The sequence below is a fragment of the Oncorhynchus kisutch genome, unplaced genomic scaffold, assembly GCF_002021735.2.
Source record: "Oncorhynchus kisutch isolate 150728-3 unplaced genomic scaffold, Okis_V2 Okis09a-Okis19a_hom, whole genome shotgun sequence".
NCBI lineage: Eukaryota > Metazoa > Chordata > Actinopteri > Salmoniformes > Salmonidae > Oncorhynchus > Oncorhynchus kisutch.
This window is the reverse complement of record NW_022261985.1, coordinates 18,220,628-18,226,627: the sequence shown is the minus strand read 5'-3', so window position 1 is coordinate 18,226,627 and position 6,000 is coordinate 18,220,628. Positions and strand designations below refer to the sequence as shown.

Below are 6,000 nucleotides of genomic sequence, written 5' to 3'. Positions count from 1 at the left end.
AGGAGTACTACATACCAGCACAGGACTACTACAGACCAGACTTCTACACCTGCATTGCTTGCTGTTTGGGGTTTTAGGCTGGGTTTCTGTACAGCACTTTGAGATATCAGCTGATGTACGAAGGGCTATATAAATACATTTGATTTGAACACAGGACTACTACATACCAGCACAGGAGTACTACATACCAGCACAGGAGTAATACACACTACTACAGACCAGCACAGGAGTACTACAGACCAGCACAGGAGTACTACATGCCAGCACAGGAGTACTACATGCCAGCACAGTAGAGTACTACACACTACTACATACCAGCACAGAAGTACTACAGACCAGCACATTACTACCACAGACCAGTTTGGTGACAGTGGAACCAGCAGGATCATTTTGATGGGAATCCCAGACCAGAGGTGACTATGATGTCCTGATGGTGTATATTCTCTAACCCTGGTCCACATACTACCTACCCCTACCTAACCCTGGTCCACATACTACCTACCCCTACCTAACCCTGGTCCACATACTACCTACCCCTACCTAACCCTGGTCCACATACTACCTACCCCTACCTAACCCTGGTCCACATACTACCTACCCCTACCTAACCCTGGTCCACATTTTACCTACCCCTACCTAAACCTGGTCCACATACTTACTACCCCTACCTAACCCTGGTCCACATACTACCTACCCCTACCCCTACCTAAACCTGGTCCACATTTTACCTACCCCTACCTAACCCTGGTCCACATACTACCTACCCCTACCTAACCCTGGTCCACATACTACCTAACCCTACACCTACCTAAACCTGGTCCACATTTTACCTACCCCTACCTAACCCTGGTCCACATACTACCTACCCCTACCTAACCCTGGTCCACATACTACCTAACCCTACCTAACCCTGGTCCACATACTACCTAACCCTACACCTACCTAACCCTGGTCCACAAACTACCTAACCCTACCTAACCCTGGTCCACATACTACCTAACCCTACCTAAACCTGGTCCACATTTTACCTACCCCTACCTAACACTGGTCCACATACTACCTACCCCTACCTAACCCTGGTCCACATACTACCTACCCCTACCTAACCCTGGTCCACATACTACCTACCCCTACCTAACCCTGGTCCACATACTACCTACCCCTACCCCTACCTAACCCTGGTCAACATACTACCTACCTACCCCTACCTAACCTAACCCTACTACCTGTCTGAGTGTTGGAGCGTTCCCCTGGCTATCTATCTATAATGATGTCTGAGTGTTGGAGCGTGTCCCTGGCTATCTATAATGATGTCTGAGTGTTGGAGCGTGTCCCTGGCTATCTGTAATGATGTCTGAGTGTTGGAGCGTGTCCCTGGCTATCTATCTGTAATGATGTCTGAGTGTTGGAGCGTGCCCCTGGCTATCTGTAATGATGTCTGAGTGTTGGAGCGTTCCCCTGGCTATCTATAATGATGTCTGAGTGTTGGAGCGTGTCCCTGTCTATCTGTAATGATGTCTGAGTGTTGGAGCGTGTCCCTGTCTATCTGTAATGATGTCTGAGTGTTGGAGCGTGTCCCAGTCTATCTGTAATGATGTCTGAGTGTTGGAGCGTGTCCCTGGCTATCTATAATGATGTCTGAGTGTTGGAGCGTGTCCCTGGCTATCTATCTGTAATGATGTCTGAGTGTTGGAGCGTGCCCCTGGCTATCTGTAATGATGTCTGAGTGTTGGAGCGTTCCCCTGGCTATCTATAATGATGTCTGAGTGTTGGAGCGTGTCCCTGGCTATCTATCTGTAATGATGTCTGAGTGTTGGAGCGTGTCCCTGGCTATCTATAATGATGTCTGAGTGATGGAGCGTGTCCCTGGCTATCTATAATGATGTCTGAGTGTTGGAGCGTTCCCCTGGCTATCTGTAATGATGTCTGAGTGTTGGAGCGTGTCCCTGGCTATCTGTAATGATGTCTGAGTGATGGAGCGCGTCCCTGGCTATCTATCTGTAATGATGTCTGAGTGTTGGAGCGTTCCCCTGGCTATCTATAATGATGTCTGAGTGTTGGAGCGTGTCCCTGGCTATCTGTAATGATGTCTGAGTGTTGGAGCGTGTCCCTGTCTATCTATCTGTAATGATGTCTGAGTGTTGGAGCGTGCCCCTGGCTATCTATCTGTAATGATGTCTGAGTGTTGGAGCGTGCCCCTGGCTATCTATCTGTAATGATGTCTGAGTGTTGGAGCGTGCCCCTGGCTATCTATCTATAATGATGTCTGAGTGTTGGAGCGTGCCCCTGGCTATCTATAATGATGTCTGAGTGTTGGAGCGTTCCCCTGGCTATCTGTAATGATGTCTGAGTGTTGGAGCGTTCCCCTGGCTATCTATAATGATGTCTGAGTGTTGGAGCGTGCCCCTGGCTATCTGTAATGATGTCTGAGTGTTGGAGCGTTCCCCTGGCTATCTATAATGATGTCTGAGTGATGGAGCGTGTCCCTGGCTATCTATAATGATGTCTGAGTGTTGGAGCGTGTCCCTGGCTATCTGTAATTATGTCTGAGTGATGGAGCGTGCCCCTGGCTAGCTATAATGATGTCTGAGTGTTGGAGCGTGTCCCTGGCTATCTATAATGATGTCTGAGTGTTGGAGCGTGTCCCAGTCTATCTATCTGTAATGATGTCTGAGTGTTGGAGCGTGTCCCTGGCTATCTATAATGATGTCTGAGTGATGGAGCGTGTCCCTGGCTATCTGTAATGATGTCTGAGTGTTGGAGCGTGTCCCTGGCTATCTATAATGATGTCTGAGTGTTGGAGCGTGTCCCAGTCTATCTATCTGTAATGATGTCTGAGTGTTGGAGCGTTCCCCTGGCTATCTATAATGATGTCTGATTGTTGGAGCGTGTCCCTGGCTATCTGTAATGATGTCTGAGTGTTGGAGCGTGTCCCTGGCTATCTATAATGATGTCTGAGTGTTGGAGCGTGTCCCTGGCTATCTATCTGTAATGATGTCTGAGTGTTGGAGCGTGTCCCTGGCTATCTGTAATGATGTCTGAGTGTTGGAGCGTGCCCCTGGCTATCTGTAATGATGTCTGAGTGTTGGAGCATGCCCCTGGCTATCTGTAATGATGTCTGAGTGTTGGAGCGTGTCCCTGGCTATCTGTAATGATGTCTGAGTGTTGGAGCGTGTCCCTGGCTATCTATAATGATGTCTGAGTGTTGGAGCGTGTCCCTGGCTATCTGTAATGATGTCTGAGTGTTGGAGCATGCCCCTGGCTATCTGTAATGATGTCTGAGTGTTGGAGCGTGTCCCTGGCTATCTATAATGATGTCTGAGTGTTGGAGCGTTCCCCTGGCTATATGTAATGATGTCTGAGTGTTGGAGCGTGCCCCTGGCTATCTGTAATGATGTCTGAGTGTTGGAGCGTGTCCCTGGCTATCTATAATGATGTCTGAGTGTTGGAGCGTTCCCCTGGCTATATGTAATGATGTCTGAGTGTTGGAGCGTGTCCCTGGCTATCTGTAATGATGTCTGAGTGTTGGAGCGTGCCCCTGGCTATCTATAATGATGTCTGAGTGTTGGAGCGTGTCCCTGGCTATCTGTAATGATGTCTGAGTGTTGGAGCGTGTCCCTGGCTATCTGTAATGATGTCTGAGTGTTGGAGCGTGTCCCTGGCTATCTATAATGATGTCTGAGTGTTGGAGCGTGTCCCTGGCTATCTGTAATGATGTCTGAGTGTTGGAGCGTGTCCCTGGCTATCTGTAATGATGTCTGAGTGTTGGAGCGTGTCCCTGGCTATCTGTAATGATGTCTGAGTGTTGGAGCGTTCCCCTGGCTATCTGTAATGATGTCTGAGTGTTGGAGCGTGTCCCTGGCTATCTATAATGATGTCTGAGTGTTGGAGCGTGCCCCTGGCTATCTATCTATAATGATGTCTGAGTGTTGGAGCGCGTCCCTGGCTATCTATCTGTAATGATGTCTGAGTGTTGGAGCGCGTCCCTGGCTATCTATCTGTAATGATGTCTGAGTGTTGGAGCGTTCCCCTGGCTATCTATAATGATGTCTGAGTGTTGGAGCGTTCCCCTGGCTATATGTAATGATGTCTGAGTGTTGGAGCGTGTCCCTGGCTAGCTATAATGATGTCTGAGTGTTGGAGCGTGTCCCTGGCTATCTGTAATGATGTCTGAGTGTTGGAGCGTGCCCCTGGCTATCTATCTATAATGATGTCTGAGTGTTGGAGCGCGTCCCTGGCTATCTGTAATGATGTCTGAGTGTTGTAGCGTGTCCCTGGCTATCTGTAATGATGTCTGAGTGTTGTAGCGTGTCCCTGGCTATCTGTAATGATGTCTGAGTGTTGGAGCGTGCCCCTGGCTATCTATAATGATGTCTGAGTGTTGGAGCGTGTCCCTGGCTATCTGTAATGATGTCTGAGTGTTGGAGCGTGTCCCTGGCTATCTGTAATGATGTCTGAGTGATGGAGCGTGTCCCTGGCTATCTGTAATGATGTCTGAGTGTTGGAGCGTGCCCCTGGCTATCTATAATGATGTCTGAGTGTTGGAGCGTGTCCCTGGCTATCTATCTGTAATGATGTCTGAGTGTTGGAGTGTGTCCCAGTCTATCTATCTATAATGATGTCTGAGTGTTGGAGCGTTCCCCTGGCTATCTGTAATGATGTCTGAGTGTTGGAGCGTTCCCCTGGCTATCTGTAATGATGTCTGAGTGTTGGAGCGTTCCCCTGGCTATCTATCTGTAATGATGTCTGAGTGTTGGAGCGTGCCCCAGTCTATCTGTAATGATGTCTGAGTGTTGGAGCGTGCCCCTGGCTATCTGTAATGATGTCTGAGTGTTGGAGCGTGTCCCTGGCTATCTGTAATGATGTCTGAGTGTTGGAGCGTGCCCCTGGCTATCTATAATGATGTCTGAGTGTTGGAGCGTGTCCCTGGCTATCTGTAATGATGTCTGAGTGTTGGAGCGCGTCCCTGGCTATCTGTAATGATGTCTGAGTGTTGGAGCGTTCCCCTGGCTATCTGTAATGATGTCTGAGTGTTGTAGCGTTCCCCTGGCTATCTGTAATGATGTCTGAGTGTTGGAGCGTGTCCCTGGCTATCTGTAATGATGTCTGAGTGTTGGAGCGTGTCCCTGGCTATCTGTAATGATGTCTGAGTGTTGGAGCATGCCCCTGGCTATCTGTAATGATGTCTGAGTGTTGGAGCGTGCCCCTGGCTATCTGTTCTGTACGAAAATGGTGCTGTCTGGTTTGCTTAATATAAGGAATTTGAAATTATTTATACTTTTATTTTTAATTCTTAAGTATATTTTAACAATTACATTTAGTTAGATACTTAACTTTATTTAAAACGAAGTACTTTCGACTTTTACTCAGGTAGTATTTTACTGTATGACTTTCACTTTTACTTGAGTCATTTTCTATTCATGGATCTTTATTCTTACTCCAGTATAACAGGAACTTTCCTCACCGCTGCTGTTCTGGCAGGATCCTTCTCAAATTCAGCACTTTTCTACAGGTTTTGTCATTGTTCTTTTTAATCATGTTCTCAGAACATTAAGAAAAATGTTCCCCAAAAACACACCAGGAAACATTCGTAATATTTTACATTTTTATTTAAAAACATATATTCCATTCTCAGAATCAACAAAACTGTCTCTTATCCTCTATCTTGTTAAGTGTGTTCTGGTGTGTTGGCTTCGCCACTAATTGGCCACGCCTGAGTGCTTGTTTCCTTTGAAATGGGGTCTGTTTGAATAGACTAAAATGAACAGCTTTGCCAGAACAGGGAACATTTTCACTTCCATTCTCAGAACGTTTAAAACACTTTCCATTTCACCGGTCAGGTTACTTATGGCTTTGTTTCTAGAACCAATGGGAAACCAAACAAGTACGTTCCCACAACTTCCAAGGAACCAAATGTGCTAGCTGGGTGTATCTCTCTCTTGCTCTCTCTCTCTCTATCTCCCTGTATCTTTCTCACTCTGTATTTCTCTCTCTTGCTCT

The 6,000-nt window shown here is 47.2% G+C and overlaps 1 protein-coding gene across 4 annotated transcripts in view; it reads left to right on the top strand.

The window, feature by feature from the left end:
* The first annotated feature begins 300 nt into the window (after positions 1-300).
* Positions 301-6,000, top strand: part of LOC109886819 (SH3 and multiple ankyrin repeat domains protein 3) — an 83,660-nt gene continuing 77,960 nt past the window's right edge. For all 4 annotated transcript variants that reach the window (XM_031815371.1, XM_031815370.1, XM_031815369.1 and 1 more), the window contains exon 1: positions 301-413. The gene's annotated coding sequence lies outside the window, so the exon portion shown is untranslated. The remainder of the gene's footprint in view (positions 414-6,000) is intronic.